General features: G+C 43.9%; 1 long non-coding RNA gene across 1 annotated transcript in view; it reads left to right on the forward strand.

Moving 5' to 3' along the window:
• LOC311011721 overlaps window positions 1-26,708 on the forward strand; it is a 78,752-nt gene that overhangs the window by 22,710 nt on the left and 29,334 nt on the right. The gene's annotated exons all lie outside the window — the stretch shown is intronic.

The raw sequence follows: 26,708 nt of genomic DNA on the forward strand, positions 1-26,708 counted from the left end.
AGAAAACTTGACAGTAGAGACCTAATATTTTGGATTTGTCCTATTAACAAGTGTGTCTTTGTACTTGATTTTTTTCAGGACATTCTGAGATGGTCAGGGGGGAAGCATTTGATGAAATGACACGGAATGACCCTTTTGTTCTTTTGTACATATGTTTATATATTTGGTTTTTAGTATATTTTTATTACTATCATATTTTCTATTTGAGGTCTCCGTGTGAAGGGAAACTGCAAAATAAGAATTTCATTGCTCAGTGCGAACTATGTTTCTAATGTGTGACAATACAAATTTTGAAGCTTGAATTTTGTATTCCTTTAAAATCCATGAATTATGACGGGTGGTTTATTACATCTGAAGTGGTGTTCTGGAACGGGAACATCTCTACAGTATTCAACAGAGTTCAATACACGAACCATCAACACTCCCTTCGTTTAACATGCTGTCACTGCATCATTGTGTGTTTTCTCTACTGTTTCTTTATATTCTAAGAGGTGTGTTTGTTGTTTGACGGGGTGTGTCCGCCTGGACTTTGCAAGTTTCGTGCACCGCGCAGGCTCGCGCAGGCACCCGTCTCGCCCACCGGCGCAAGTGGGAAAGAGGGAGGAGAAGGAGGCGTGAGTGGGAGACGAGGCGTGGACTGGGATTAATACAGCCGATTCAGATCTTGACCAATCAAATGAGCTCCTCTCCTCACCTTTAATGCGTTAGGGGAGGTTCAGTGCAAGATCCGTCACTTGACAACCCGATGACAGAAGCAGCGCCGCCGCTCCAACCACGCGCTGTGCGTGCGTATCATAATAAAAACAATGCCGATATTATAAAAAACAGGAGAGACAGAGGGAGATGTTTTGGTCCGAGAGGCTGAGTTTCCGTTACGCGTGCCATCCGCCTTTGATCTGACGTCAGATGTGACGGGACAATCTATATAGATATAAATTCACGTGTTGATTCAATTAGTTGCATTAAATAGTGTTTGTTGTGATTATTTATTGCATTTAAATGTGCCTGGAACTGTGGAAACCTGCCTGTGAGGTCTCGGTGACGTGTGCGCACTGCGCGCCGTCAGCCAAACTTCCACTCCGCCAGCTGTGATTCGCATTGAATGAATGGACTTTATTTACGCCTTGCGCCGAAAGTAGACCAGGTTGGAGCTGGCGAGCTTTCAGCGCAGTCTCGGCGAGGCTTTTTGCCACGAAACTTCCGCTACGCCAAGCTGAATCTGTGACGCCTCCCACTGCTGTGCCGCCACACCCATCTTGGCGCAGGCGATCCACCAAACTGCCAAACTGACGGTGCGCAAGGCTGCGCGGGTCGAAACTTGCATTGCGCCGGCTCCGCCACCCTGCGCCGCCCTGCGCTGCGCCACGAAACTAGGGCCCACTGTGTGAGTATTCAGGTACCAGGGTTGTTACACTGTTCACGTACCTACGAAAAGTAACGACCTATCATTCATATATAACCCACTGTTATGGTCGGCTCTTGGACCACAACAAATGTAGAAGCCTCACGCAGTTTGGAGCAGTAAAAGTATATTTATTTCACAAAACAAGGTTAAACTATACCAAAAATGTGCTTTTAACAAAAAACTCTACATAACAAAACTAATGTCACACAGGAACGCTTAACCTGTGTGACCTAGGAGGGCAACATGTTATCCGGGCCACCCAGGGACACAGACTGGCACAGCTAATGGAGGAGTGGATTGACGGCAATCAGCCGGTCTCTCCCAACGCCAGACCTGTAAGAGAAAAATAACCCTGCATGGGGCCGTGTTACGACCGGCTCTCAAGCCGCAACAAAAAAGAGGGAGATGCGCACGCACTGATCAAAGTTTAACAAAAGTAATTTATTAAATTAAATGTTAAAGCTAGTATGGGGTGTGAATATCAGTATCAGTAGTGTATGTAAGGGTGTGGGTGCTATGTTAAATGTATGGTGGGTGTTGTGGGTGCAACAAGATAAGCAAACAAAAGGCCAAAGGGAAACAAAGGTCTGCTGTGGTGAAGCGTCAGAGAGAGACTGGCGCCCAGGTAGGCGGGCCTATTTATCCTGCAGGTGCTCTGGCCAGGTTGGTCTAGTTAGCAATCAATCACCAATCAGTCCTGCAACAGAAACAACAGCCAGTACACAGAAAGGAGCAAGACCACAGGCCCCAGGGCCGTAACAGGCCGTAACACACCCCCCCCCCCCCCCCCCCCCATAAAGACAGGGTCCCCACAGGACCCCTGGCCACTAACACCATGGTACACACACACACAACAAATCCTTTATCGAGTCTACCGTTCATCCAAACCACACGTTACCCCTTTCCCCAGTCCAGCCTTGGCTCAGCAACTGGTACCCTGACACAAACCGAGAAAAAAAAAACAAGAATGAGCATGGAAAAATGTTCACTAGTGCGGGGCATCTGCCACTACATTGTCTCTGCCTTTTATGTGCCGTATGTCTAAGGTATAGGCCTGGAGGAACAACGACCATCTAATCAGCCTCTGATTCGGACAGTGGAGCGAGTTCAAAAAATGTCAGCGGGTTATGATCTGTATACCACTACAGGCCCACAACCAACAGAAACTTCAAACTGTTGACCACACCAGAGCTAACGCCTCCTTTTCCACTACAGAATAGTTTAACTGGTGCTTATTGAACTTCCTTGAAAAAAAACTCACAGGTCTATAAATACCAAACACATCCTCCTGCAACAATACCCCACCTGCCCCCACATGACTGGCATCAACCTGCAGTTTGAATGGGACCTCCATGCGTGGAGCAGCCAGGACAGGAGCATCACACAGGATGGCCTTCGAATGCCATTTGACAAGCTGGAGACCACGTAAACTTTACAGTCTTTTTTAACAACTCAGTCAGTGGAGCTACAACAGTAGAAAAAATCCTACAAAACCCCCGGTAGTAGCCCACCAACCCCAAGAAACTCATCAGTTCCTTTTTTGTCACTGGCTGAGGATACTGTTCGATGGCCTGTACTTTAGCCAGCAGAGGACGCACCTCACCATGCCCCACTTGCCGACCAAGGTATGTCACTGTTGACTTCGCAAACTCACACTTTGCTAGATTAACAGTAAGGTGAGCCTCTGCCAAGCGGTCAAACAGTGCTCGAACACGCTCAATGTGGTCAGACCAATTGTCAGAATATACCACCACATCATCCAGATAAACAGCGCAGCCGTCTAGACCCCCCACCACTTTATTCATTAAACGCTGAAACGTAGCGGCTGCGTTACGCAATCCAAATGGCATGACACAGTATGAATACAGCCCAGACGGGGTAATAAAAGCTGAAATTTCCCGTGCTCTCTTGGATAAAGGGACCTGCTAATAGCCTTTAAAGAGATCAAATTTGCTAATATACTCTGCCGCACCAACTTGATCAACGCAGTCATCCATGCGTGGTAAAGGAAATGAATCGGGTTTAGTGACGTTGTTGACCTTTCTGAAATCAGAGCAAAATCGAAGAGTATTATTCGATTTCGGCACAAGCAAACAAGGTGACGCCCAGCTGGAAGATGATGGCTCTGCTATGCCATTTTCCAACATATAATGGACTTCAGCATCCAAAAACTTAAGGCTGGATTATGCTTCCGCGTAGTGATAACGCAACGGCAACGCAACGGCCACGCAGTTGCTTGGAGACCGTGATGGTTCTGCGTCGGGTTTACGTGTCGAAATGCAATTCAATGCCACACCGGGAAAGGGCGCTATGTTTTTTGTAAAGACTGACCGACCGACCGAGACTCTTGACGTATATCATCGTAAGCTTCGTTATAGCGTATTTTGTTTACTTTCCGGCTTTAAACGTCCACAATTTTTCAGAACTTGGTGTTTTATTTCTTTGTGCAAAAGCGAGAAGGTGCAAACAATAAAACGAGGTGAAAACAATAAAAGTAGCCTTTTAAAAGTTTAAATGGCGGTGTTTATGAGTGGAAACCGGATAGCGGTCTCCAGCGGATGTAGTTAGCGGACCAATCACAGCCAAAGCCGCTGCGTTGCTGTTGCGTTGGTGTTGCGTCGCCTCGACGCGCGTCGAGGATTTTTGGGAGGTACGCGTCAGGCCCTTGCGTCGGACGTAAGGGGGTCCGCAAGGACGTAAGGGGTCCGCAAGCCCCCTTGCGTTGTGTCGACGCGGAAGCATAATCCAGCCTTTACACTTATCATGGTTAACCCAATAAAACCGTTGTCTTATCGGCTCTAAATCTCCCACATCAACATCATGCTCCAAAACATTTGTACATGAAGGAACATCACCAAACAGACAGGGATACCCCTGTATAAGCCCCACTAACTCAGTGCGCTGCGGCCATGACAGATGATCCAAAACCCCATTTAAGTCTGCCAATACCTCAGAATTCTTTAGCCGACCAGTCAACAACGCCGAGTCATGGTTAGGCAACCCGTCCTCACAAAACGCCTCATCCTAATTGTGTTAATAACACAAACAGGATGAGCAAACTCTGCAACTGGACCCTGCTCAGAAGACTCCCGCTCATGATACGCCTTTAACAGATTCACATGGCAAAGCTGATGATGTTTAGCACGCTCTGGAGTAGAAATTAAATAATTTTGGTCAGACAGCTGCTTTATCACTGTATATGGCCCCATAAACTTGGCCTGAAAGGGAGAACTAACCAGCGGCAACAAAGCCAGAACCTGGTCACCCGGACTGAAAACAAGCCGCTCAGCCCGACGGTCATAACGTAATTTCATTTTCTTTTGTACCCCCGCAAGTTTCTCTTTTGCCAGCTCCGTTGCGGCATACAGACGCTGTTTGAAACCATTGACATATTCAATTAAGTTCTTCGGCGGCTCCCCGTCAAGCCAATCATCCTGCAAAGCCGCCAACGGCCCCCTTACAGTATGACCAAACACCAGCTCGTTGGGACTGAAACCAGTGCTCTCCTGAGTGATGTTGGGGACCTAACCGTTAGGACTACACAATGCGGCCTACAAAAGCCTACACAATGCGGCCAGGACAAAGGAACAAAGGAGATAAAAACTACAACCACCATTTTAGTGTCACCTCGCACCTGGTCGCGAGATGTGACGTCACACAACTGGTGCCCTATTGGCTGACAACTGCAGGGGACTTTCTCTCTCCATCGTAACTCGCGTTACACCAGGAGGTGAAGATTATATCTGCAGCGTTTTCCTTTGTCCTAGGCCGAAGTCTTTCCCCCAAACTCGCTGGACGAGCAACAGACTGTTTTACCCCTCTTTTTCTCTACTCGTTTTATTTTTCTTTTGTTTATCATTTTGGATCCCGAGGAGACCGCCGCGACAGCGCGACTCTCCCGTTCCCTGCGGTAAGAAGAAAAACTTTCTTCGTCCAAGCTGCCAGCAGAACGGATAACTCGACCGTCTTTGTCTGAAATCAGCTGACTAAATCGCAGAGCCCCGCGATTGTTCATCATTCCCTGCAGAAGGAAGAATTACTAACGGTTTTCTTCAACCAATTGGATCCGGCGCTGAACGAGCGCCCACGAACTACCGTCTTGCCTGCGTCAAGGAACGCCATCACCGCACGGGACGAAACCCTCACATCGACGCATCTCACATCGACAAAAGTAAGAGGCTATTTGTCTGGGCAGAAGCCGAGATTCGATAGTGTAGGACATGCTTGTAATTCTTGTTAATGTGTTTTAAGTTCTGATCGCGGACCGCCGAGTCCGTTTGTTCATGTGCTGCTGTATTCGAATGCTGATCGTGTACCCACGCCGTTGGGTTGATTTCTGTAACAGTGTTTTCGACTAACCTCCGCCATATTCGCGAGCTCAGAAAGCCTCTACTATCAGTTAAAAGAGCGGTCTCGCGGAATAAACGCCAGTTCATTCACGCGCGCCCGTGTGATAGCGGCACGCCTTCTGAGCCCCCAGAATATCGCTCGCGCATTCTCTCTCTCTTTGTTTGTGTCCCGCTAACACACACACACACATACACGCCGCACACACGTGTCCTAAGCAAGCTGTTCCCGGCGGACGCTGAGGACGTAGCTACATCTGGTGGCTTCACTCGGCCATCTCTCTCTCTCTCTCTCGCTACTCCATCGGACGTCAGTGGCTCCGCCCCTGAACGCTGTGAGGAATAGCTCCATCTGGTGGCCGCACATAGCCATCTCTCCCTCTCTCTCTCTCTCGCTCTCTCTCTCTCGACACACACGCACGCACTCCACATGTGTCTCTCCTTCGGTTTAGCTTAGTTTTGTGTGTTAGGTAGTTAGGTAATGAGGCTTTGTTAATTGCAGTGTTATTGATTGTGATCATTATTACTGATTTTAATAAATCTTATTATATTATAACTAGCGGTCTCTTGTGCTTGTTGTGTATATGTCACTGGATAAAAGCAGGTTGTGAAGGCTAGTGCTTGAATTTCAAGCCCTTCTTAATTGTTAGATTGTTTTTATGCTTCCATGCCAATGATCCCGATGATTGGCATGTGAGTATAAAACCTTTATATTGAGACTGAATACAGTTTTAGGTTATCTTTTCCCTGATCCCAGGGTGGTGCCCTGTTTATTCATGATTATATCATGATAATATATTAAATATAATTATTAATACCGATAATCATATTGATATTAATAATTAACTGTTGATAACCAAATCTGCTCCTGCTACAACCCCAACAGTGACCTCTCTCGCTGCAAGCAATAACCAAGGTAAACCCTCTTCCCAGTCAGCAGCCATTTGCACACAGTACGCACGCATCAACGACTTTAATGTCTGATGGAACCGTTCGAGTACGCCTTGACTCTGAGCATGATATGCAGAGGACTGATTATGCCTGATGCGTAGCAATTTTAATACCTGTGCAAACAGATGCAATGTGAAATTTGACCCCTGGTCACTTTGAATAGTTTTTGGGATACCAAATATGGATATGAATTGGCTGAGAGCACACACAACCACCTTTGTTGTTAATGTACGCAACGGGTACGCCGCTGGATATCTGGTGTTTTGGCACATAACAGTCAGTAAGTACACCGCACCAGACTTTGAAGGAGGAAGCGGCCCCACACAATCAATAATTAAGTGCTCAAACGGCTGACCAATAGCTGGAATCGGATACAACGGTGCCACTTTAATGGTCTGATTGGGTTTTCCGGTTAACTGGCAAGTATGACATGTTTTGATGTAATTAGCAACACTCTTCTTAACACGTGGCCAAAAGAAATGCCTCAAAATGCGGTTGTATGTTTTAGAAACCCCCATGTGACCGGATTCATCGTGTGACACCCTTAAAACTCTGTCACAAAATGTTTCTGGCACGATAACCTGGTACAACGGATCGCCAATACCCCCTTCACCATGCGGTACCCACTTGTGCAATAATACCTCATTCTGGATGACATAACGGGCCCTTTGGATGGTCAGCCTTTGCCTTGCCTGAAATCCGACCAGCACATGCCACTGGTCTCCCCTGTGTAGCAATGTGCCTGCCACAAGCCTAGCGCACCCCACAGTCTTTTTTCAGTGACCCCTTTTGTGACAAAAATGGCACACATCGTCAAACTCACGGCCGCCACGATCACCTCTCAACCCCAGGACAAAACCTCCACCTGATTGCCCAGAGAAATACCCAGCCTGACCATTTTCCCCATCAAACCCTAAACAGTTAGCGCGGGGACCCATACTTTTGTGTGTCAGCCAATATTCATCAGCTAAAGCAGCAGCTTCTGCCGCAGTCTTTACTTTCTGTTCACTAATGTACATGGCTATTTTCTGAGGGACTGAGTTCCTAAATTGTTCCAGCACCATTAAATTACACAAACCATCAAAATCATCAACCCCAGATGCTGCACACCAGCGAGTGAAGTGAGTACCCAAATCACGGGCAAATTCCAGGTAAGACCCATCTCCCTTTTCCCAATATCTAAAACGTTGTCTATACGCTTCGGGGACTAACTCGTACACTTTGAGCACCGCACCTTTACCTTTTAGAATAAACGGCACTGTCTGCTGTTGACAATGATGACAAAGCCTCCTGAGCGCGCCCTGTGAACACACACTGCAACAAAATTGTGCGGTCGGAGTCCACCCAGCCCCTTGCGTCTGCCACACGTTCGAGTAAAGAAAAAAAAGTCTCTCATCTCATCATCACAAGTAACATTTTGTAAGTTCTGTTATAAATACCAGACAAATAAACACCTCCCACCTCCAGATGGTACAACATGCTGCTACTAGTCTGTTAACCAGGAGGAAGAGTAACTGAGAGAAGTGAGAATACAGATCTAAGAGGAGATGAGAGATTCAGGGAGGAGCTAAGATGTTACTGAACTATAGAAGAGAGAGGAACTTCTAGATTCAACAGAGTTCAACACCAAAAACCATCAACATTACCTTCATTCAACATGATGTCATCAGACTGTTTACTTTCCCTCCTGTTCATTTCCATTCTAAGAGGTAAGATTCTATGTAAAATAGTTCAATTGCAATATTATTTGAATGTGATCCATTAACTGAGTCTTTTGAGTTTTCTCTCCTTTAGGTGTCAGCTGTGAAGAACTCAGTCCAGCCAAGAATGAAGAGTCCAGTTTAGAAGACAGCACTGTTACTCTGTCCTACAAATACTCCAAACAAGCAACCAGTAGTGATTATTTCTTCTGGTATCGACAATATCCAGGAAAACCACCAGAGTTCATCATCTCACACTCTGGTTTAGGAACTGTATTAAATAATCCAATCACTGGACTGAAGATTAAAGTGGATCAAAACCAAATCAACATGAGCATCTCGTCTGCTGCAGTGACAGACTCTGCTGTGTACTACTGTGCTGTGAAGCCCACAGTGACAGGAAACACCAAAACTCTGTACAAAAACCTTCAGAGCAAAGACAAACAATACTGCACAACATCCACTAGAGGGAGTCACACACTGTTACACTGCAATAGTATGTGATGATAGTATATAGTCCAGATACTTTTCACTAATGAGACACTCATTAGAAATGATACTACTTTGACATATGAGTCTCTTCCTCCTGCAGATTTGACTTCATGGCAGAACTGTTTGATTTATTAAACACCACAATGAAAGTGTTTGTTGTGGTGTTTAATAAAAACGTCAGTTTTCATAAATCTCATGAACTGATCTGGATAGAATGTCAGCAGAGCAACTGAATCCATTCTTTGGAAAGAAAACACTACAGGGACTTTATTTTGCTTGAAACTAATTTCAAGTTTTACTGATCATTCTAAATTTCACCTGTCACACATTTTTAATCAATAATCTTCGTAAACTGGTTGTCATCACAGACTCAGGAAATAATTTATCAGGTTCTGTTGTTCTGTCAGGCTCTGATTTCATTTGGTATACCACAGGGTCCAAACAAAGTTCCTCTAATTTTGTCTTTGGACCAATTTCCTTGTATATTCAATTGTAATTCAGTAATTATGTGGCTGCTTCATTTCATGTGAAGTACTGCTGTTCCAAATTTGGTACCCAGACATCAGGCACAAGGACTGTAAGCACGGGGACCCCCCAGGGCTGTGTGCTGGGTTCCCTGCTGTACGCCCTCTTCACCCACGACTGTGTCTCTCCACCCATCATCAAATTTGCAGATGACACAACAGTCATTGGGCTGATCACTGCTGGGGTGGAGACAGCTTACAGGAAGTAGGTGGGTCAGCTGGTGTCCTGGTGTTCACCAATAATCTCTCCTTAAACACGGGGAAAACTAAGGAGATGATTATTGACCAGAGGAAGAGGCTCAGGTAGAAAGGGTTAACACTTTTAAATCCCTCGTCATCCACATCAGCGAGGATCCCTCCTGGTCTCACAACACAGCACACTGTCAGGAAATCTCAGCTTCTATAACTTCTTAAGAAAGCTGAGGAAATTTGTATTACCCACCAAACTCCTCAGCAACTTGTATAGATGTACAGTGGAGAGCATCCTGACAAACGCCATCACAGTGTGGTATGGGAACTGCACTACACTGGACAGGAAGACTCTCCAACGGCGGATTAAAACGGCACAATACATCTGTGGAGCAGCCTTCCCATCACTTCAGGACACTTATAACACCCAGGTCATGAAGAGGGCACACAACATCACCTCGGACACTACACACCCCAGCACACACTGTTCACACTGTTAACAACGGTACCCTGCTTGCCCATGTGATCGATTTATTTCTGGCAACAAAACAAATGCGTAAAGTTGTAAAGATGTGACTAGATGTCTCCTCGTCTCCGTGGCGCATTTCTCCGTTTTGTTTATGTATATCGATCAGTATTTTCATCCGCCATCTTGCTAGTGACGTATAGAGTCACGTTTATGCATCGGACGCTCGTATTGGTTCCCGTAGCGGCTTTTACAGCCAATCGGAAAGCCTGATTTACGCTTGGCCGTGAGTTGTTGTGTTTGCTCAAACGGGAGACACGGAGGAGTTCACAGCATTGCAAATGACGGTCAAAGAGTTATTGTAGTGATAGAGAAAGATAAATACATCAATGGCACAGAAGAAGTACACTATATACACATATTTAGGGCAGGGAGTGGAAAGGACCATTTCTGGCAACAAAACCGCCCATGGACACTATCCAAAATAATATCCATATTTCATAGACAGAATAAGCAGCTAGAAGCTTGATGGAATGGAATTGTCCTGTTGTAATAGCTCGCCACATGCAGCCCATAGGAAAAGAATGAGACAACAGATTCAACATAGGCCAAGTTATGGACCGGCAGCTTAAAGCAGACGCATGGGGGCGGCAGTGCTAACATGTGACTAAAAGTAATGACTAAAAGTTGACTAAAATGTTTTTACTTTTCGTCAACTAAAACTAGACTAAAAATATGAAGGTAAACAATGACAAAAATGTGACTAAAAACTAATAAGCATTTTCGTCTAAAGACTAAGACTAAATCTAAAATAGCCGCCAAAATTAACACTGGTCTCGTTCTTACTCCCAGGAGAAGTCGACTGTCGGACAGACGTTTTGAAAATCTTCTTCTGCTACGTTTTAATCACTACTTTGAAGAGTAAATGTGAGTGATTTTATTCAGCCTGATCATTTTTGTTCGACATAGATCCAGCTGTTGACATTTCTGTTAGATCGTTGACTGGTCGTTCATTTCTAAATGGATCTGCTACCTGTTTACCTCAGATTGTGTTTATAAGTAGCCTAAGCCCACTTTATGCACTTTCAAAAAAATTCAGGAGTTACCTAATCTTGTTTGCTGCTCATATATAGGCTACCTGGGCTGGGAGGTGTGAATTTTGATTCATATGTTGTGTGATAAAATAAAATATGAATTAATAAAGCACTATGTGGCATATTGCTAACTGTCTTTATTGTTATCCCGAGTTAATTTGGTTGGATCACTGACGTTATTCATCATTGTCACAACTTCTCGGTGCATTTAAAGGAGGCTGTGTGTGTCAGTTAAGTTGCAGCATGTGTGAGACGCTGCAAACGGCTTTTCATTTTTGGTAACGCATGAGTACTCTAACGCGTTACTTTTCGTCACAGGTAACGCTGTAATGTAACTGATTACTTTTAATTGATATTAACGTTGTAACCTAATCAACTACTTTCCAAAATAACTATACCCAACACTGTCTGTTAACCAGGAGGAAGAGTAACTGAGAGACGTGAGAATACAGATCTAAGAGGAGATGAGAGATTCAGGGAGGAGCTAAGATGTTACTGAACTATAGAAGAGAGAGGAACTTCTAGATTCAACAGAGTTCAACACCAAAAACCATCAACATTACCTTCATTCAACATGATGTCATCAGACTGTTTACTTTCCCTCCTGTTCATTTCCATTCTAAGAGGTAAGATTCTATTTAAAAATAGTTCAATTCCAATATTGTTTGAATGTGATCCGTTAACTGAGTTTTTTGAGTTTTCTCTCCTTTAGGTGTCAGCTGTGAAGAACTCAGTCCAGCCAAGAATGAAGAGTCCAGTTTAGAAGACAGCACTGTTACTCTGTCCTACAATTACCCCAAACTGTCACCTGGTGATTATTTCTTCTGGTATCGACAATATCCAGGAAAACAACCCCAGTTCATCATCTCACACTCTGCTTCAGGAACTGGAGGAAATAATCAACCTGGACTGAAGATTAAAGTGGATCAAAACCAAATCAACATGAGCATCTCGTCTGCTGCAGTGACAGACTCTGCTGTGTACTACTGTGCTGTGCAGCCCACAGTGACAGGAAACACCAAAACTCTGTACAAAAACCTTCAGAGCAAAGACAAACAATACTGCACAACATCCACTAGAGGGAGTTACACACTGTTAAATGCAATGGTATGTGATGATAGTATATAGTCCAGGTAATTTTCACTCATGAGACATGTGAAGGCTATTTAACCGTCAATCATTTTCATAAACTGATATAATTCAGTAATGGATGTGGCTGCTTCATTTCATGTGAAGTAGCCTACTGGTGCTCCAAACGTTTCTACAATTGAGTAAACTGAGATTGTTTTAAAGCCCTTAAAATTGTATGTAAAAATGTAAACCAGGTGATGTTAAACTTGGAGTTCTGAACTTGTAGAGTAAAGATAATACAAATGAGGTCCTTCTTGTGCTTTCAAACTGAAAAGGTAATACATTATCACAGATACCTTCCAGTGGAGATGGGAGAACAACCCCCTACAGTATGTCCAGCTGGGACATCAAGGGGGGCATTAGCTCAGGAGGTAGAGCGGGTTGGCTGGTAACCGCAAGATTGCTGGTTCCATCCCCAGCTCCTCCTAGGTGAGTGTCTGGCGTCCCTGAGCAAGACGCCTCACCCTAATTGCTCCTGACGAGCTGGCTGTCGCCCTGCGTGGTTGACTCCGCCGTCGGTGTGTGAATGTGTGTATGAATGGGTGAATGTCAGTCAACACTGTAAAGCACTTTGGATAAAAGCGCTTTATAAATGAGGACCATTTATCATTTACATCAAGTGTAACTGAGAGTGAAGTGAAATTACATATCTAAGAAGAAAGAGATTCAGGGATCAATTGTCTCAATAAACTGGTTATCATCACAGAATAAGGTATTGATTGATTTTGTTCTGTTATTCTGTCCTGCTCTGGTTTCTTGTGGTGTACCACAAGGTTAAATCATAGGTCCTCTCATTTTGTCTTTGGATCAAATTGTGTTCAAACACAAGATCAGTTTCATTGATTTGCAAATATGTGATTTGAGAGGATAGTCATGACACACGTTAAAAAGAGCATCCCGGACACTCTGGACCCCTACCAGTTTGCGTACCATCAGAACTGGTCACAGTCAACGCTGCCCTCCACAAAGCCCTCACACATCTGGAGAACAAGGACACATGCATGTTCGAATGCTGTTTATCGACTCAAGCTCGGCATTCAACACGGTCCTCCCAACCAGACTGGCCAAGAAGCTCCTCAACCTCAGATTGACACCCTCCCTCTGCAGCTGGGTTCTGGATTTCCTCACAGACAGACCCCAGACTGTCAGAGTTGGTACCCAGACATCAGGCACAAGGACGGTAAGCACGGGGACCCCCCAGGGCTGAGTGCTGAGTCCCCTGCTGTACGGCCTCTTCACCCACGACTGTGTCTCTCCACCCATCATCAAATTTGCAGATGACACAACAGTCATTGGGCTGATCACTGGTGGGATGGAGACAGCTCACAGGAAGTAGGTGGGTCAGCTGGTGTCCTGGTGTTCACCAATAATCTCTCCTTAATCACGGAGAAAATTTAGGGGCCAGTTGTTCAAAGTTAATCTGATCGGATGTTGGTTATCAGATTGGATCAAATCTGGAAAATGGGTTGTTCAAAAGGGAAAGAAGGATTCTGAAATTGGATCATATCATGTAATCCAAACCGAGTTTGGAAATGGATCAAACCTTCAGTTTGTGTTGTTCAAAACTTTTCAGTAGGATTTGGCTAACTTTGATCCAAAAAACAGGATTACACTGATCCCAACAAGGGGTGGATTTCAAGGTGGATTTCAGGAAGAAATTGTAGTAAAACTTTAAAATTGGTCAAATAGTACATTTGTATCATTTAGTGTATATACTAGGCTTCACGGTGGTGTAGTGGGTAGCACTGTCGCCTCACAGCAAGAGGGTGTTGTGTTCGGTTCCCGGGTCGGGCGCGGGTTCCTTCTGTGTGGAGTTTGCATGTTCTCCCCGCGTGGGTTCTCTCCGGGTTCTCCGGCTTCCTCCCACAGTCCAAAGACATGCAGGATGGGGATAGGTTAGTTGGTGACTCTAAATTGCCTGTAGGTATGAATGTGGGCGTGAATGGTTGTCTGTCTCTATATGTTGGCCCTGTGATAGACTGGCGACCTGTCCAGGGTGTACCCTGCCTTCGCCCAATGACAGCCCCCCGCTGAAAAAAACAATATGTAGCATGTGTGAATGGCACTTACAATGACCAGGATAAATGCTTCTAACTAAAGGTAGTGAAAATGACCTTAAAACAGCCTAGGGCTCATAGGGTTAAAGTGACCCCATGTTGGCTCTTCTACCTGTTCTTTACATAGCTGGTAATCCAGATTTGGTAATCCTGAAAACTGTGTATCTGGATCAGGGTCATGAAGAGGGCACACAACATCACCTCGGACACTACACACCCCAGCACACACTGTTCACACTGTTACTGTCTGGCAGACGCTACAGGAGTATGAAAGCCAGAACAATAAGAAGAAAGACTCAGAAACAGTTTTCATCCACAAGCCATCAGGCTGTTGAATGACTGTCACACACAAACCAACTCTGTGAACTGTGAACTGTATATTTGCACTGTGCACAATGCACCATGTTCATTGCACTATATCCTTTTATATTTATATCCATATCTTCAACAAACTTAAATACAATCTTAAACAAAAACACAACCAACACAATAGCAACTAAATGCGTTTTTTTATTTTATTTTTTTTAAATAAAAAAAAACTTCTTCTTGCTGAGGAGCTTGTCTCTCTCGACCTTGTTGTCTGTGTTGTCTGCTGGTGACTCCTGGTTGGCAGTGACCTGTTCTTCAAGGACTTCCTTCTCCTGCTCCTGGTCCAGGGTTTTAACTCAGCTCAGAGGCCCTGGTGGTCTTCAATGCCAGTGTGGAGGTTAGACAGCAGCTCCTGGTTGGATGAGACCTGTTCGTCTTTCAGGTCCTCCGAGTCTTTGAGGAGTGCAGCTGTTTTTCCAGAGCCTCCTTTTGCTGCTCCTGCTCCAGGGTCTTGCACTGGTACAGTTTTTTGAGCTGAGCTAATTGGGCTCGGAGGCCTTGAGTGACTTGCTTCTCAGCATGGAGGTTAATGTAGCTCTGCCGTCAGACTGAGCCCTGTAAGTTCAGGCTCTCACTCATGTCATTTAAGGCCTCCTCTTTCTCAGAGAGGTCTTCTTTCAGGGTCTGGATCTCCCCCTGCAGCTGGGGTATAAGAACAGGCTTCTCATGGGTGACCTCCATCTCAGCCTGGAGGTTCATGAAGTTCTCCAGGCTGGTTGAGGACTTCAGGTTCTCCTCTTTCTGGAAGTTCTGGGGGTCACTTGCCCTCTTGAGCTTCTCCACTTTCTCGCGGAAGGCCTTCTCCCGATTAAAAAACACTTCTTTCAGGGTCTTCTGCCGTTTCAGCTCGTCAGCAAGCTCCATCCTCTTGCGATGCTCAGCTAGTTAACATCCGATTTATCTATTGTTTCGGTTGTGTGTGTTTTTATTCAAGTGCATTTTTGTTAAACTAGATTGAGAGTCCATTTTATTTATTGTTTTTGGTTGTTTTATTTATTTATTTTGGATATTTTAAATGTTTTCCAGTTCTCATGTTAAATATTCTTTAGAAATAAACGTTTTGATCTTTGAAAGGGTGTACTCGCATTATAGCAGTTTAAAATGGTCTCAAAACGGCAATATTATGGCTTATCGCAATCATTTGTGGGACAATTAATCGCGCAGCAAAATTATTTATCGTGACAGGCCTACCAAAACATACGATTGTCATATGTAAGGGTATGTCACTATATTTATTGTTATGTTTAAATCCACTGTTTACTATATATCTCCATTAACTGTTTTCGATTGATTTTCTCCTTGTCTTTGGAAAAGAAGTTTCTATGATGTTCTGTCAGGATGTGATTCCATCCAACATCAGAGGCCTCCACTAAAGTTGTTCTCTCTTGTAGCGGGGAGGTCTGACTGTCGGAACCGACGTAGCTCACGGGCTCTTCTTCCGGTCGGGAGATAATTTAAGGACGGAACGGAAGCCGGGTACATCCTCTCCCTTTGATTAACGGCGCGACGCGGAAGCATTGACAGCAGCGTGACAGACGGCAGGTGATTGTTTGCGGTAGGTTCGTAGTCTATCGCTACACTAAGTGTAAATAAAGAGCGCACGAAAAAGACGTTATTAAAACCATGTGCATGTGTTCCCGTAGAGCCCAGGTCGAGTTCGGTCAGCGTGGCCGCCGTAAAGGCACGGCCTTTAATTCCTCTTGGACAAGGTACAGCATGTTGTGTATTTCTATACTCATGTTTGTAATATATCGTTTGCTAAAATATGCCTCAAGGTGATCTGATATGCATGTATTGTTTATTCTTGCAGGGTCTCATGTGTATTTTGACAGTCGCTGTTTTTTTCCCATACTTAACGTATTGAGTATGTATCTACTGGGCCCTTTTTGTTTAATTTGTTTTGGTCATTTTAGTTGTTTTGTTTCTTTTGTTTGTTTTTCTTTTGGCATTAAGTTAGGTTGGGCAGGTGCAATGTGTCACTCTGAATAAGGTGTAAGCCTAAATCGTAGCCTGGTTGAGCGAGCATCATAGACTTGCTGTTATTTTAGTGAGGCCCTCTTGTGCGCTCATAGCTTGGTGGCAGTGTGTGGAACTCTGCATATAGTGTGCCGTGATTTGTGTGTGTGTGCAGTGATATATTTTGCCCTTTTGGGTTGTAGTCTTTTTGGCCACATGTGCGTTGGGTCCTAAATATAATTGCAGCCTTTGAACTCCTGTTATACCAGCACTATATAGACTATTTGCACTAGTGTTTAACGAACTGTCCAGTTTATTGTCTTAACTAGCCCTGTGTATATTGCACAGGTTAGGTCTGCCCCACCTTTGACTAACTGTCCAGCTTATTGTCTTACTAGCCCGCGTATATTGCACAGGTTAGGTCTGCCAAGATCTTGACTAATTGTCCAGCTTATTGTCTTACTAGCCCACGTATATTGCACAGGTTGGCCCTGCCACGACTTTTGACCAATTGTCCAGTTTATTGTCTTAATTAAAAAAGTGCCAGGTAATGTAATTTGCTACTGTGTAGCTTAAGACTGCAGCTTGTTCCCCCTGCCTGGATCTTTCCTGTCTGTCATGGTCTAACCTTTCATCTGAACAGATGCAACAAGGACGAGACCTTTGCAGAAGTACAGCACAGTTTTCAGTCAGGGAGAGGGAGACTTGGGATGTACTATGCTGGTGGAGCCAGAAATTCCTTTAGTGGATGACGCCCCGCTACCGCAGACTCCCGCCATCACAGTATGAACAGGTCAAAACCCACATTCAGGAACTGTTGGACAGGAATGTTGTGCGTCCGAGCTGTAGCCCATACTCTATTCCAATTGTGGTAGTTTTTAAAAAAACTGGAGAAATTAGATTGTGTGTGGACTACCGTCTGCTTAATGCCAAGACGAGGAAGGATGCATACCCTCTCCCGCGAATTGAGGAATCGTTGAATGCCCTCACAGGCGCTCAGTGGTTTTCAACATTGGACCTTGCAGGTGGGTACAATCAAGTCCCTGTGGCAGAGAAGGACAAGTCAAAGACCGCTTTTTGTACACCTTTTGGCCTCTTCGAATTTAATCGAATGCCATTTGGCCTTTCTAATGCCCCCAGCACCTTTCAAAGGTTAATGGAGACCAGAGCTTCCAGTCGTTATTGCTGTACTTGGACGACATTGTCATTTTTTATTCATCCTTTGACCAGCATCTTCAACGTCTTGACCTGGTTCTGGCTTGTCTCCAAGAACACAATCTGAAATTGAAATTGCAAAAATGTCACTTTTTCCAATCCAAGGTTAAATACTTGGGCCATGTGATCCCTCTAAGATCAGTGCAGTGGCTGAATGGGTACGACCTACTACATGCACTCAGCTACAATCCTTCCTGGGATTTGCTTCCTACTATCGCCGTTTTGTGGAGGGATTTGCAAAACACGCCGCCCCACTCCACAGATTGGTAGCTTTAATGGAGGGCACCAAGAAGAAAAACAAAGCCCGTGGTAAAAGTGTCATAGGCGACGGTTGGAGTGACGAGTGTGAAAGTGCATTTCAAACACTCAAGGGGCTACTTGTGAGTGCACCAGTTCTTGGATATGCTGATTTCACTAAACCATTTGTCCTCGAAATAGATGCCAGTCATGCTGGACTTGGAGCTGTGTTAGCTCAGGATCAAGAGGGAAAAAGACGGCCTATTGCTTTTGCAAGCAGGGGCCTCCGACCCACAGAAAGAAATATGTCCAACTACAGCTCCAGGAAGCTGGATTTCCTAGCCTTGAAATGGGCAGTGACTCAAACATTTTGGGAGTATCTGTTAGGAAATAAATTGGTAGTGTTCACTGATAACAACCCTCTCAGCTATCTACAGTCCGCAAAACTGGGAGCAGTGGAACAACGGTGGGCATCGGAGCTGGCAGTCTTTGATTTCGAAATCAAGTACCGACCAGGACCAGCGAATCGTAATGCAGATGCTCTGTCACGCCAGTTACACTCTCGGAGCCCAGCTTCTGTTTTCCTTGGCTCGTCTGTGCCAAATGAAATCCACGAACAAACGATCAACAGCTCTAAAGCTGCTGATGCTGCCAGCTGCCAAGCTATTGCTGCTTTTCCATCACGGCCCAAAGCTGACTTAATGGCTCTACAGGCAGGAGATTCATTAATTGGTGCATTTTCGCAGTACTGGCGAAGAGGAAAGCCTCCAACAAAACTGGAACTGGCTAGCACTTGCAAAGGAGTGAAAAAGTTGGTGCAACAGTGGGCCCGAATATGAGCAAGAGATGGCGTCCTATATCGCCAAGTGCAGGTCCCAGGAGAGGCTCAAGTTTTATTCCAACTGTTGTTGCCCCAGTGTTTGCAGGAAGAGGTCCTTAAAAGCCTCCATGATGATCATGGCCATCAAGGCATTGAACGAACTACGAGCCTTGTAAGGCAGAGATGTTTTTGGCCGTTCATGACACGTAACATTGAACGACATTGTAAAGACTGTAACCGGTGTACGCTGGCAAAAGCGGTACAACCAAAAGTCTGTACATTCAGGGGGAGTCTGTCAGCCTCAAAACCACATGAAGTTATTGCCATCGATTTCTCCATATTGGATAAGGCTAGTAATGGACAAGAGAATGTAGGCTACTGGTAGTCACTGATGTGTTCTCAAAGTTTTCCCAAGCGTACCCAACATCAGATCAACGGGCTAGTACAGTGGCTAAAGTGCTGACAGAAAAGTGGTTCCACACCTATGGGGTACCTAAAAGTAGGAGGGAGTTTTGAAGGAGATCTTCTGAAACGATTATGCCATCTGTACGGGATTGAAAAAAGCAGAACTACACCATACCACCCTGAGGGAAATGGACAATGTGAAAGATTTAATCGAACATTGCACGACTTGTTGCGCACCCTCCCTCTGGATAAGAAAAGGAAATGGCCACAATACTTACCTCACGTGCTTTTCTCCTACAACACCAGGGAACACCAGTCTACGGGCTATTCACCCTATGAACTTATGTTTGGTCAGAAAGCTCAATTGCCCGTGGATTTTCTGCTAGGTGTATCAAACGATGAACCAACTTCCAGGTCAGCACAGGACTGGGTAGATGAACATAAACATCATCTTAGTTGAGTCTATCTTCGTGTAAAGGAGCAGCTTCAGCAGGCAGCGGAACGGAGAAATAGACATTACCAGCCAACAGCATCTTCTCTTCTTGCTCCTGGAACTCTTGTTTACCGGAGGAGCCACCCCATAGGACGTCACAAATTCAGGATGCATGGGACCCAGTTGTCTATGTAGTTGTAAAACAACTGGATAATGAAGGACGGGTCGATACAATTCGCCCTAGAGATGGAGCTGCCCCAGAAAGGAACCTTAACAGATCAGAGCTCAAGGCGTTGCCAATGGCTACCATCTGCATGCCTAGGACACAAAATCAACCATTACCTGACCCCGGCCTGTCAGGTGATTCACCTCAGCAGTCATATTCCAACCAAGTGGATGAAGATGATTGCTCGGATGGAGTCCTATTCACCATAAAACCAGAACGGCAGAGAGTTTAGGCCCCCTCCCCTATCTCACCTGTCCAGGCTATTCAAACCATAAGCCCAGAATCCCTTTGCCCTGGTAATGCATCTATTGTAGATCCAGTACAGGAAAACAGCCCCAGCAGTGAGGTAAAGGTTATAGAAACAGAGGAGCCGAACATTATCCAAAGGCGGTCTCAAAGAAACACAGCAGGGCATCATAGTAACCCCTTTAACCTTCCAAAGTCAGTTAATCAAATGGTTGCTAGTCCAGTTAGAGACCTACAGGTGCCCTATGCTACAAATAACCAAGGAGTAACTGCATTTAGACCGTGGCTGTAAATTGTCACCGGGACGGTAACCTTCTAAAATGGGGGTAATTGTAGCGGGGAGGTCTGACTGTCGGAACGGACGTAGCTCACGGGCTCTTCTTCTGGTCGGGAGATTATTTAAGGACGGAACGGAAGCCGGGTACATCCTCTCCATTTGATTAACGGCGCGACGCGGAAGCATTGACATCAGCACGACAGACGGCAGGCGATTGTTTGCGGTAGGTTCGTAGTCTATCGCTACACTAAGTGTAAATAAAGAGCGCACGAAAAAGACGTTATTAAAACCGTGTTCCCGTAGAGCCCAGGTCGAGTTCGGTCAGCGTGGCCGCCGTAAAGGCACAACCTTTAATTCCTCTTGGACAAGGTACAGCATGTTGTGTATTTCTATACTCATGTTTGTAATATATCGTTTGCTAAAATATGCCTCAAGGTGATCTGATATGCATGTATTGTTTATTCTTGCAGGGTCTCATGTGTATTTTGACAGTCGCTGTTTTTTCCCCATACTCAATGTAGGCTACTGGGCCCTTTTTGTTTAATTTGTTTTGGTCATTTTAGTTGTTTTGTTTCTTTTGTTTGTTTTTCTTTTGGCATTAAGTTAGGTTGGGCAGGTGCAATGTGTCACTCAATAAGGTGTAAGCCTAAATCGTAGCCTGGTTGAGCAAGCATCATAGACTTGCTGTTATTTTAGTGAGGCCCTCTTGTGCGCTCATAGCTTGGTGGCAGTGGATGGAACTCTGCATATAGTGTGCCGTGATTTGTGTGTGTGTGCAGTGATATCTTTTGCCCTTTTGGGTCGTAGTCTTTTTGGCCACATGTGCGTTGGGTCCTAAATATAATTGCAGTCTTTGAACTCCTGTTATACCAGCACTATATAGACTATTTGCACTAGTGTTTAACGAACTGTCCAGTTTATTGTCTTACTAGCCCTGTGTATATTGCACAGGTTAGGTCTGCCCCACCTTTGACTAACTGTCCAGCTTATTGTCTTACTAGCCCACGTATATTGCACAGGTTGGCCCTGCCACAACTTTTGACCAATTGTCCAGTTTATTGTCTTAATTAACAAGTGCCGGGTAATGTAATTTGCTAAAGTCCACATCAGGAGTTCAAGGTGCAGAAGTGGGTCCAAACACACAGGACTTTTACCCAGGAGACCACAGTGTGTGTCATGTGTGAAACCAGAGGTCCATGTTGACTTCTTTGTTACATAACTTCCATACTTTAGTAACATCAGTTCCATAGTTATTTGAACCCAAACCATGATCTTTGCCTCAACCTCACCAAGTAGTTTTATTGACTCAGCAAGTTCTGCACTGCTGGTCTTGTACAGGTGTACTGGTTGCTCATGTTGCTGGACAATTGTAAGAAAACACAGGGAAATTACCAAATAACCTGTTTAAAATATTATACAAACCACTGTATGAGGATATGTTGCCTGAGTAATGAAGCGAGTTACAAGTTATTTTTCAGATTCAAAATGAGCAAAGGCTGATTCTCTGGACACACACTGACATTGAACTCAACCAATGAGATGGAGCAGAAATGTTTGAGGAAGTCAAATCTCTTGAGAAGGACTGTGCAGCAGAGAGCCTGTTTAGTTAGTTCATTCTACTGCAGAGGAAGAACACTACTCATCTGCTGTCTGTTTGGCTTTAACAACTCCAAAGACATGTTGCTTTACCTCTTTTTACCTTTCTTTGACTTTATAGGTGAGTGTTAGAACAGAGATCAAAGTCTCATTGATCCTGCTGTATTATCCAGGTATTTTAGAACTGAAGGTTTATATGTGGAAGGTAACAATTTATTAGATAGAAAGTCTTTTAATGCATCTTAAACTAATCAAAGATGAAAGAAAGAGTGAAGAAGCTCTGTTGAACCTTGTGATGTTAAATCTCTTACAGACTAACCGACATGAACACTCATTTTGCAGCCCTGGGTTCCACCAACAGCATAAAGCCAGAGAGTACCGAAGCACATGTTGCAGAGGGCAGAAACATCAACCTGACCTGTAAATATGATGGGACTAATATCTACAGTATCCAGTGGTATCGACAATACGAGAGATGCAGACCGGAGTTCCTGCTCTCCATCACAGAGGGAGGATCCATTCATCCAACTGTTTCTGATTTCTCAGCTCACATTAACAAAGCAGAGAAACGTGTTGATCTGGAGATCTCAGCTGCAGTGACAGACTCTGCTGTGTACTACTGTGCTCTGCAGCCCACAGTGACAGGAAACACCAAAAGTCTGTACAAAAACCTTTGGAGCAAAGACAAACAATACTGCACAACATCCACTAGAGGGAGGGGCGTGTCCTGTCGTCCTCCTCATCAGTTCAGTCCAGGAACTGAACTTAAGCTGTGGCCCCTAGCCGGTCTCTGAATGCACCAGTCACTTTACATTTACTCGTTTGTAGGGATTGATTCAATCTTGTTTCACATTTAATTATTAAAACAATACTTCACATTGAGGAGCAGCAGGTTTAGGTTTTCTGGGGATAATATTTAACACTGAGCTTTTCTGTCATCATCAGCTGATTTAATTTGTATCATCACAACATCAGTTTGCCTCGACTCTAAGATATAAAGTAGGTCTTTCTGGTGTTTGTGGACCGTTAAATGGTGATCCATCATCACAAGTAACATTTTGTAAGTTCTGTTATAAATACCAGACAAATAAACACCTCCCACCTCCAGCTGGTACAACATGCTGCTACTAGTCTGTTAACCAGGAGGAAGAGTAACTGAGAGAAGTGAGAATACAGATCTAAGAGGAGATGAGAGATTCAGGGAGGAGCTAAGATGTTACTGAACTATAGAAGAGAGAGGAACTTCTAGATTCAACAGAGTTCAACACCAAAAACCATCAACATTACCTTCATTCAACATGATGTCATCAGACTGTTTACTTTCCCTCCTGTTCATTTCCATTCTAAGAGGTAAGATTCTATGTGAAATAGTTCAATTGCAATATTATTTGAATGTGATCCATTAAGTGAGTCTTTTGAGTTTTCTCTCCTTTAGGTGTCAGCTGTGAAGAACTCAGTCCAGCCAAGAATGAAGAGTCCAGTTTAGAAGACAGCACTGTTACTCTGTCCTACAAATACTCCAAACAAGCAACCGGTAGTGATGAGTTTTACTGGTATCGACAATATCCAGGAAAACCACCAGAGTTCATCATCTCCCACTCTGGTTCAGGAACTGTAGTCAAAGATCCAATCACTGGACTGAAGATTAAAGTGGATCAAAACCAAATCAACATGAGCATCTCGTCTGCTGCAGTGACAGACTCTGCTGTGTACTACTGTGCTGTGAAGCCCACAGTGACAGGAAACACCAAAACTCTGTACAAAAACCTTCAGAGCAAAGACAAACAATACTGCACAACATCCACTAGAGGGAGTCACACACTGTTACACTGCAATAGTATTTGATGATAGTATATAGTCCAGATAGTTTTCACTCATGAGACACCGTTGTGATGAAGGCCTTTAGAAATGATACTACTTTGACATATGATACTAATAAACCATCAACACTACCTTATTTAACAAGCTGTCACTGCACCATTGTGGGTTTCTCTACTGTTTCTTTATATTCAAACACGTATGTTAGAACATGTGAGGCCCACACTGACGAGCTCCTGGAAGCCTTTTCCCCACACTGTTGTAGTGAACCTTTGACCTCCACTAGAGGGCGGCATTATGAAGTAGGCGGTGCACTTCTTCTGCACGGTGTTCAACCATTCAGTCAATAAGAAGTGCTGCTGTGAAGAAGAGAACAATTGTGTGAATGTTGAACATCAGCTACTTTCTCCTGTTGATTTAAACCTTGTTGTAGAGATGGAACGTTGGCTGTGGATTATTCTTGCTGCTCTGTTCTTTGGTAAGATAGAAACAACAACATGTTTGATATTTCCTAAAGATTTACATCAAGTGGAGTTCAGAGCAGGACTCTCTGAACAGTTGGGCTGATTCTGTCCACAGAGTAACACTGTACAGTTGACATTTCCACTCCTCCTGTCAGCCTCATGAACAATTCTCTCTCTTTTTCGAGGACTGATAGCTGGAGACAAAATCTATCCTGTAGAAGATCAAAATAAAATGAATGTCATGTCAATAAAAGAGAGGGAGAATCTGTCTCACTCAGATGTTACTATGAGACAACATCAGAAGAAGTTTGGCATTATTGGTACAGACATCATTCTGACCTCCAGGCACCTCAGTTTCTACTCTGGAAAGAAGCTCTTACTGCTTGTATTTTTAAGGCGACGGACTATTGATTAAAGAAATTGACTAAAATCGGCATCTACTGCTACTAACTTGACTACTCCCAGGATTACTCCCGGGAGTCTTGCTATGCTTTCTGGTCCAGCAGAGTCCACTGAGGTCCTCCTGACCGATGCAGAATGCTAACTGGCCTGATGCTGGAAACACCATATAGTAGCTCCACCTGCTGCTGTGTGACTGCTCTACTACTCCTGCTTTTTGGTCTACGGCGACATGGTTGGGATGGATCCATCTCGGTGTGGCTGTGCCTGCTGCCATGGACTACTACTGTTGATACTATCTCTTCTGTTACAGTTTTTTCAGTCGTTAACAAGCGTTTGTCCAACCAGTTGTCACATTTTCAAAACTCTAAACACAATTGTCCTGGCATCGGTCTTTTGTGTCCGTACCATTCACATATTTCATGTCGTTTTCACACAATATGCACTCAGTGGACACATTTCTACAATGCTTACATTTTCTTAACAGACAAGCTATACCTCCCAACAAAATGATGGATTGTTTTTGTGTTTTTGTGCTTCTGCCATGATATCAGTTCAAAAACAATATATCTCAGCTGATAATAAACAAACAATTGAATAATTGACACACAGCTGATTTATGTTGGCTAAATTGGGCCAACCACAGCTGATTCCAGTCTGGCTTAGACTCATTGGCAGGGGTTATATCTTTCTATTACATTGACACTTATACAGTAAAAGGAGGACTTTGAGGAGTGATGTTTTTGGAAACAGAAACAGAAAAAGACAAACTTTTTATCTGGGCTTTTTGCTGTTGTTTTTTTGTTCAGAATGTTCTCGTGTGTTTCATGGATATTTTGTTGTAAGCAATACTGTAAAACTTTTTCTGTTCTATCATACTGTAGTAAACAGTAAAGGAAAAAACTGATTTGCTTTTTACTGGAATGCTTTTGAATGTGAACATTACATGTAGACATACAGTTCCCAACCAAGAAATTTAGTGTAAAAACGATGGATTGCATGTTTTACATGCAAATACCTGTAAAACCGAAACATAAAAGTCCATGCAGTTTTTGTAATGTCAATAATAGCCAGTATTTTGAAACCTGGTGTACTTTGACTGACTGCATGTACCTTGTGAAGTGTAAACAAGTGTTATTCTTTGACAGAATAATTTCATTTTTAGTCAGATTTCCAGTGTTTTGGTAAAGTTAGTGTGTGCAGAGAAAGATGTGTTCTATTTCGAAATGAAGAGTTAGTATATATTTAACAAAATTTCTGCCTAAATGCCTATGAAGGCAGTTTTTCCTCCCCACTGTCGCTGTAACGCTTGCCCCTGGGTGATGTTGGGACTTTAAAATTGTATTGACTCTGAAAATCAGGAGCAATTCTAGTCCTGCTCAATGTGTTAAGTGTCCTGAGATGACTTCTGTTGTGATATGACACTATAAATAAGATTTAGATTTTTGAATAGACAGTGTTTGGTGTTAGTGCAGTGCAGTGTTTGGTGGTATTATATTTTGAAAATGAGTGTTGGAGTTTAATTTACAACGTATGATTTTGAGCATGAAATTAACCGTTTTACCAATTGTGTGTTGTAGGTGTGGTGGTGCGTTAAGAGTTTAGGGAAATTGTTAAAAGTATTGAAAAAAATGTTTTAGCAATCTAAAAAACTGTATTTTGCTTGGATATAAGATTACTTTGTTATGCACTTGTACTTGTGTCATATTTCACCATAACACTACAAGGGGACCGATACTTGGTAAAGATACTCCTTACAGCAGCAAGGAAAGCCATAACTACAAGCAGGCTCAATGGCTTGATCTCATACATATAAATACAAAAAAGGAAAGATTGACTTATGTATAGGTTTGAGGAAAGATATTTATGCAAAGAGTTGGCAGAAATGGACA

Source organism: Eutrigla gurnardus (genome assembly GCF_963514095.1).
Source record: "Eutrigla gurnardus genome assembly, chromosome: 4".
Taxonomy (NCBI): Eukaryota; Metazoa; Chordata; class Actinopteri; order Perciformes; family Triglidae; genus Eutrigla; species Eutrigla gurnardus.